Source organism: Apodemus sylvaticus, chromosome 7, assembly GCF_947179515.1.
Source record: "Apodemus sylvaticus chromosome 7, mApoSyl1.1, whole genome shotgun sequence".
Taxonomy (NCBI): domain Eukaryota; kingdom Metazoa; phylum Chordata; class Mammalia; order Rodentia; family Muridae; genus Apodemus; species Apodemus sylvaticus.
Genome location: NC_067478.1, coordinates 39123004 through 39131966, shown reverse-complemented (window position 1 = coordinate 39131966; position 8963 = coordinate 39123004). Strand labels below are relative to the sequence as shown.

The 8963-nt window shown below is 37.8% G+C and overlaps 1 pseudogene; it reads left to right on the top strand.

Annotated features, from left to right (window-relative positions):
- The first annotated feature begins 6673 nt into the window (after nt 1-6673).
- On the top strand, nt 6674-7056 carry LOC127689622 (bcl-2-related protein A1-like; annotated as a pseudogene).
- The last annotated feature ends 1907 nt before the right edge of the window (nt 7057-8963 follow it).

The following is an 8963-nucleotide window of genomic DNA, read 5'->3' as shown; positions in this document are numbered from 1 at the left end:
GCAGGAGAATAAGGCCCAAGAGATAGAAGCCAATAAAGAAGAAAGGGAAAAAAAAAACTTAAAGAAATACAGGAGAACTTGAGTCAACAGGCAGAAGTCATGAAAGAGGAAACCAAAAATCTCTTAAAGAATTACAGGAAAACACAAACAAACAAATGATGGAACTGAGCAAAGCCATCCTGGATCTACAAACAGAAGTAGAAACAACTAAAAAATCACAAAGGGAGACAACTTTGGAGACAGAAAACCTTGAGAAGAAATCAGGGGCCATAGATACAAATATAAACAACAGAATACAAGAGATGGAAGAAAGAATCTCAGATGCTGAAGATACCATAGAAACCATTGACTCACCTGTCAAAGAAAATGCAAAATGCAAAAAGCTTGTATCCCAGAACATCCAGGAAATCCAGGATACAATGAGAAGACCAAACCTAAGGATTATAGGTATAGATGAGAGTGAAGATTTACAACAGAAAGGGCCAGCAAATATCTTCAACAAAATTATGGAAGAAAACTTTCCTAACTTAAAGAGAGAGATGAATATGAATATACAAGAAGCCTACAGAACTCCAAACAGACTGGACCTGAGCAGAAATACCTCCCGTTACATAATAATCAAAACCCCAAATGCATTAAGCAAAGAAAGAATATTAAAGGCAGTAAGAGAAAAAGGCCAAGTAACATATAAAGGAAGACCTATCAGAATCACACCAGACTTCTCACCAGAGACCATGAAAGCTAGAAGATTCTGGGCAGATCTCATGCAGACTCTAAGAGAACACAAATGTCAGCCAAGACTACTATACCCAGCAAAACTCTCATTCACCATAGATGGAGAAACCAAGATATTCTATGACAAAACCAAATTTACACAATATCTTTCCACAAACCCAGCTCTGCAAAGAATAATAGGAGGAAAACTCCAATACAAGGAGGGAAACTACACCCTGGAAAAAGCAAGATAGTTACCTTCCTTCATCAAACGCAAAAGTAGATAACCACTCAAATCTAAAAAGAACATCAAAAATGACAGGAAGTATTAATCACTATTCCTTAATCTCTCTTAATATCAATGGTCTCAATTCCCCAATAAAAAGACATAGACTAACAGGCTGGATAAGGAAACAGGACCCTACAATTTGCTGCATACAGGAGACACACCTCAGTGTCAAAGATAAAAACTACCTTAGAGTAAAAGGCTGGAAGACAATCTTACAAGCCAATGGTCACTGGAAACGAGCAGGAGTAGCCATTCTAATATCAGATAAAATTGACTTTCAACCTAAAGTCATCAAAAGAGACACAGAAGGACACTTCTTGCTGGTCAAAGGAAAAATCCTCCAAGAAGAACTTTCACTTCTGAACATCTATGCGCCAAATGCAAGGGCACCCTCATTCATAAAAGAAACTTTACTAAAGCTCAAAGCACACATTGCACCTAACACAATAATTGTGGGGGACTTCAAAACTCCACACTCCTCAATGGACCAATCGGGAAAACAGAAACTAAATAGGGACACAGTAAAACTAATTGAAGCTTTGGACCAATTGGATTTGACTGATATTTATAGAACATTTCACCCTAAAGCAAAAGAATATACATTTTTCTCAGAACCTCATGGTACCTTCTCCAAAATCGACCATATAATGGGTCACAAGGCAAACCTCAACAAATATAAGGTGATATAACTAATCCCATGCCTCCTATCAGATCACTATGGTGTAAGAGTGGTTTTCAATAGGAACAAAAACAACAGAAAGCCCACATACACATGGAGGCTGAATAATACTCTACTCAATGACACCTTGGCCAAAGAAGAAATCAAGAAAGAAATCAGAGACTTTTTATAATTTAATGAAAATGAAGGCACAACATACCCAAATCTTTGGGACACAATGAAAGCAGTGCTAAGAGGAAAATTCATAGCTCTGAGTGCCTCCAAAAAGAAAATGGAGAGAGCATACTCTAGAAGCTTAACGACACACCTGAAAGTCCTGGAACAAAAAGAAGCCAATTCACCCAGGAGGAGTAGAAGACAGGAAATCATCAAACTCAGGTCTGAAATCAATCGAATGGAAACAAAGAGAACTGTACAAAGAATCAACGAATCCAGGAGCTGGTTCTTTGAGAAAATCAACACAACCAGGAGCTGGTTCTTTGAGAAAATCAACAAGATAGATAAACCTTTAGCCAGACTGACCAAAGGGCACAGAGAAAGTATCCAAATTAACAAACTTAGAAATGAAAAGGGAGATATAACAAGGGATACTGAGGAAATACAAAAAATCATCAGATCCTACTTCAAGAGCCAATACTCAACACAACTGGCGAATCTGGAGGAAATGGACAATTTCCTTGACAGATACCAAATACCAAAATTAAATCAGGACCAAATAGATCATCTAAGCAGTCCCATAACGCCTAAAGAAATAGAAGGAGTCATAGAAAGTCTTCCAACCAAATAAAGCACAGGACCAGATGGTTTCAGTGCAGAATTCTATCAGACCTTCAAAGAAGAGTTAACACCAATACTCTTCAAACTATTCCACAAAATAGAAACAGAAGGAACACTACCCAATTCATTCTACGAAACCACAATTACTCTGATACCAACACCGCACAAAGATCCAACAAAGAAAGAGAACGTCAGACCAATTTCCCTTATGAACATCGATGCAAAAATACTCAATAAAATTCTTGCCAACCAAATCCAAGAACACATCAGAACGATCAGCCACCATGATCAAGTAGGCTTTATCCCGGGAATGCAGGGTTGGTTCAATATACGGAAATCCATCAGTGCAATCCACTACATAAACAAACTCAAAGAAAAAAACCACATGGTCATTTCATTGGATGCTGAAAAAGCATTTGACAAAATTCAGCATCCTTTCATGCTTAAAGTCTTGGAAAGAACAGGAATTCAAGGCCCATACCTAAACATAGTAAAAGCAATATACAGCAAACCGGTAGCCAGCATCAAACTAAATGGAGAGAAACTTGAAGCAATCCCACTAAAATCAGGGACTAGACAGGGCTGACCCCTTTCTCCTTATCTTTTCAATATTGTACTTGAGGTATTAGCTCCAGCAATTCGACAACATAAGGAGGTCAAAGGGATACAAATTGGAAAGGAAGAAGTCAAACTATCATTATTTGCAAATGACATGATAGTCTAACTCAGTGAAACAAAAAACTCCATTAGAGAACTCCTACAGCTGATAAACAACTTCAGCAAAGTGGCAGGTTATAAAATCAACTCAAGCAAATCAGTGGCCTTCCTATACTCAAAGGATAAGCAGGCTGAGAAAGAAATTAGGGAAATGACCCCCTTCACAATAGCCACAAACAGTATAAAGTATCTTGGGGTGACTCTTACCAAACATGTGAAAGATCTGTATGACAAGAACTTCAAGACTCTGAAGAAGGAAATGGAAGAAGACCTCAAAAAAATGGGTAAACCTCTCATGCTCATGGATCGGTAGAATTAATATAGTTAAAATGGCCATTTTGCCAAAAAGCAATATACAGATTCAATGCAATACCCATCAAAATCCCAACTCAATTCTTCACAGAGTTAGAAAGAGCAATTCTCAATTTCATCTGGAATAACAAAAAACCCAGGATAGCTAAAACTATTCTCAGCAACAAAAGAAAGTCTGGGGGAATCAGTATCCCCGACCTCAAGCAATACTACAGAGCAATAGTGTTAAAAACTGCATGGTTTTGGTACAGTGACAGGCAGGAGGATCAATGGAACAGGATTGAAGATCCAGAAATGAACCCACACACCTATGGCCACTTGATCCTCGACAAAGAGGCTGAAAACATCCAATGGAAAAAAGATAGCCTTTTCAACAAATGGTGCTGGTTCAACTGGAGGTCAGCATGCAGAAGAATGCGAATTGATCCATCCTTGTCTCCTTGTACTAAGCTCAAATCCAAATGGATCAAGGACCTCCACATAAAGCCAGACACTCTGAAGCTAATAGAAAAGAAACTGTGGAAGACCCTTGAGGACCTCGGTACAGGGAGAAAGTTTCTGAACAGAACACCAATAGTGTATGCTCTAAGATCAAGAATTGACAAATGGGACCTCATAAAATTACAACGTTTCTGTAAGGCAAAGGATACCATCAAAAGGACAAATCGGCCACCAACAAATTGGGAAAAGATCTTCACCAATCCTACATCAGATAGAGTGCTAATATCCAATATATATAAAGAACTCAAGAAGTTAGACTCCAGAAATCCAAACAACCCTATTAAAAAATCGGGTACAGAGTTAAACAAAGAATTCTCACCTGAAGAACTTCAGATGGCGGCGAAGCATCTTAAAAAATGCTCAACTTCATTAGTCATTAGGGAAATGCAAATCAAAACAACCCTGAGATTTCACATTACACCAGTAAGAATGACTAAGATTAAAAATTCAGGAGACAGCAGGTGTTGGCTAGGATGTGGAGAAAGAGGAACACTCCTCCACTGCTGGTGGGGTTGCAAATTGGTACAACCACTCTGGAAATCAGTCTGGCGGTTCCTCTGAAAACTGGGCACCTCACTTCCAGAAGGTCCTGCTATACCCCTCCTGGGCATATACCCAGACGATTCCCCACTATGTAATAAGGATACATGCTCTACTATGTTCATAGCAGCCCTATTTATAATTGCCAGATGCTGGAAAGAACCCAGGTATCCCTCAACAGAAGAGTGGATGCAAAAAATGTGGTATATCTACACAATGGAGTACTATTCAGCCATTAAAAACAATGAATTCATGAAATTCTAAGGCAAATGGATGGAGCTAGAGAACATCATACTAAGTGAGGTAACCCAGACTCAAAAGGTGAATCATGGTATGCACTCACTAATAAGTGGATATTAACCTAGAATACTGGAATACCCAAAACATAATCCACACATCAAATGAGGTACAAGAAGAAAGGAGGAGTGGCCCCTTGTTCTGGAAAGACTCAGTGATGCAGTATTTGGGAAAACCAGAACGGGGAAGTAGGAAGTGGTGCGTGTGAGGACAGGGGGAGAGAAGGGGGCTTACGGGACTTTCGGGGAGTGGGGAAATCATTTGAAATGTAAATAAAAAATATATCGAATTAAAAAAAAAAAAACTTAAAATGAGAGGAAAAAAAATAAGACAACTATTTGTTGGGTCCAGACTTAAGGCAATTGGTAGAGCGAGAAAAAGATATGGAAAAGGTACCCTGACCATAGAGGAGTGTTAAAATTCTTAAGCCACATTATTTGATCACTCTTTCAGAAATTCTGAGCATCATAGGACTGTGAGAGAGGGCGAAACAATCCTCGTTTCATTGTGGTGGTTCTTAGGATACTCAAATACCATTAGAGGCCAGAAAGGAGTTCTGGCCTGTGATCTGTGAGCTAACAGAAATAGTCACAGGGGACCTTTGCACTGTAAGATATTTCTCCCATGAATTCTAACCATATACATGATATACAAAGATATTTTAAGGACTAGAGAAGTGACTCAGGAAGTAAGAACACTTGCTACTGATTCAGGGATCCTGGTTCCATCTGAGTACCTGCATCAGGTTGCCTGTAACTCATGTTCTCAGGGATCCAACACCCTCTTGTAACTTATTTGGGTGACACATACATACACTCATGCAAATGCAAAGAAAATATAAATGAATTCTTAAAAAGTATGCACTGAGTATGTACTAAAACTGGATCATTTTCTTTTTTTATTTCATGGGTATTATTAGTAAAGTAGCCATATTTCTTTAATACTATTATTAAATAATAATACTGCTGATTCAAGCTTGCAGAAAATTATATAATATAGGCACAAACTTATTGTTCACTATGCAAAGTTTATCCTTGTGTTACCAAATACTGATTTCTCTGCCCTCTTGTTTCAATCCAATACAGCATTGTAATGTTTCTGCCAAGAATCTCCTGTCCTAAGTTTGTGTAAACAGTTCCTACCATTTATACTCTGCCTTGTCAATAAAAGTGGATCACACAATGACAGACAGAAGAAAGAATACAGCAGAACATTCTCCTCCCAGGGGAGGAGGAGAAGAAGAAAAGAAGGCAGATGGAGCCACAAGGAGGAAAGAGAGCAGATATCATAAGACTTCAGCTGCAACACAGAAGGCCCTAAAGGGGATTTTAGTTGGGAGGTATCAAAATTCATTTAGAGAATTAAAATAGATAATTGACTGACATGGTATTGAGATAAAGCTTGAAAATAAATCTTGGTCTCTCTGTGCAGTTATTGGGGAACTAGATAGGTTAAAGAAAAACAGCCACTGTATTCATTTACAGCATACATTTATATTAAAATTACCATTTAAAACTGGTGCCCCACTTTAGGCGCCAATTATAAATATTACTTTTCTACATGCATTTATATTAAAACTAATGTTTACACTATAGGAAATGTTATCATCTAAAACCTAACCTCTCTCTTCTTCAACACTCTCTTAATCTCTGTTATGAGTTATGATGTGTATCTTAGTTAACATTTATATTGTTGTGACAAAAGTCTATGACCAAAAATCAGGTTGTCGAGGAAAGGGTTTATTTGGATTATACTGATATATTTCTCTGTCCTCCCCTGACAAGCCATATCTTTGCAGTCCTCCTCGGCCTCTAGGTGGACAGCTCCAGTCAGCTCTGCCAGGGAAGATGACAGCCTATGAGTTCATGGATGTCCACTCCCTGGCTGAGAACTATCTTCAGTATGTCCTGCAGGCACCTGCCTTTGAATCGGTTCCAAGCAAAACATCCAGAGTGCTACAGAGTCGCTTTCTCCATTCAGAAGGAAGTTGAAAAGAAGCTGAAGCTATTCTTGGATGACTTTCACATGGAATTCATAGATATGCCAGAATAATATTCAACCAAGTGATGGAAAAAGAATTTGAAGATGGCATCATTAACTGGGGAATGATTGTAAGTATATTTGCCTTTGGGGGTGTTCTCCTCAAAAAACTTCCACAAGAACAGATGGCCCTGGATGTAGGTGCTTACAATCAAGCTTCCAGTTTTGTGGCAGAATTCATAATCAATAACACAGGAGAATGGATATGGCAGAATGGAGGCTGGGTATGTGTGATGACATATACATTATTTATATATATAAAATGAAGAATAGGAATGTAAAGTTTCCTTACTAATTAAAACAACAAAATAACAATCAAAGGATTCCAGTCTGTTTGTATGCCTTATTTTGAGATGCTCTTAATTAAAATTAAACAAAACAAAAATCCCCTGGGTCATTTCCAGTGGCCCCTACTGGAAATGTTTTCTTAAAGATTTTAAAATTAAGATTTATACATTTATTTTATGTATGAGAGCACACAGTAGCTGACTTCAGACACACCAGAAAAGGGTATCAGACTCTATTACAGATTGTTGTGAGCCAGCATGTGGTTGCTGGAATTTTAAATTAGGACCCCTGGAAGAGCAATCAGTGCTCTTAACTTCTGAGCTATCTCTCTAGCCTGTTCCCCTTTTTTTATAGTCGGAGAACATTTCTTTCTCCAACTTTAATTCTAGCTGTGAGGTCTGGGCTTGAGAACAGTATCATTTTTTTTTTAAACAATATCTTCTGTATCAGCAGCGCGGATCCCCAAGTGCCTGCCTTTTCTAGGGTTTTTTTTTTATGACAATTGAGAAATACTACAGAAAGAGCTGGTATTAAATATTGTCATATGTGCTTTATCGCGTTGTAATAGTCAACCATATGTACGGCTTTTTACATTCATTACTTAAACACCAACTTTTTCCATTTTCTTAGCACGCTATCAAGTGTGGCTAACCAGACTCCCTCACAGCCCTTTGTCACTAGGGATCAAATCTTGAGCCTAATGTGGTCTGAGCATATGTTCTATCAGTGCATTGTACCCTTAGGTTAGTCTTTCTGGGAAATACTTTACAAAGTGTTATCTGGGCTATGCGTGGAAGTGCTTGTTCTAGGAAGTAAAAAGGAAGATAAGAGGGAAAAAACTTCAAGGCCATCTTCAACTACATAGTAAGTGAGCAGAAAGCCACCTGGGGCACATAAAGGACTCTTTCATCTCCCCTACTCAGATAACACATAGATTTATGCTGTAACTGCTTTTATTAACCCAGGGCACTTAAAATAACATTTTAAATAATATTTTATGGCCAGAGGAAGTACATCAATTTTGAAATCCCTGTATTGCGTGAGCAAGATCTCTAATTCAACCTCTAACACCATAAATAAAAATTAAAAGAGTTCTGACTGTGTTTTGTTGTACGTACATGCTGTTGAAGAGCTTGTCTCTTACAGCTGGAGTATATTTATTTGAGTTACTTCCAGACCTTTCCCTGAGTGTAGGCATGTTTTCTAGGGTGGATATTTGTAGAGTTATTTGCTCATGGTGTATATCCATTTTGAAATTACTGGAGTTTTCTCTTCCATGGTGGTTTTACTAAACTATAAACCTGCAATAAACATGGTAAGAGTGCCCAGCATTTCCCTCGTGCAAGGAGATAAACATGAGTCCTAGTAATCTATCACATTTCTCCACTTTTTTACACTACATACATGCACTTAGTTTGTGTTAATTCATTTCCTCTTGGTTACTAGTACAGCTTCTCTTCATGTTGAGCATATATTCATATTTATTAATTCTTAGAATTGCCTGTTCATATTTTTTGCCCAGTTTTCAATGGCTTTATTAACTTATAGGAAGTCTGAAAATTTTAATATGTGACAGATTTTTTTTAGTTCATTTCTTATCTTCTAAAATTGTTTATGCCTTCATAAATTACAAGTGTTTAAAAGTTCTGTGCAATCAACTGTATTGAACACTGGCTGTTCCATTTCTGTTTTGTTATAAGTCTGCTTGCTTAGTGCTGTCTTACTGTGTGTAATTTAGTCCTTCTTTTCAACGACTCTTATTTCTAACTTGGCCTGATTTGAGTCTAGCTAAAACATGTCAGATACTAT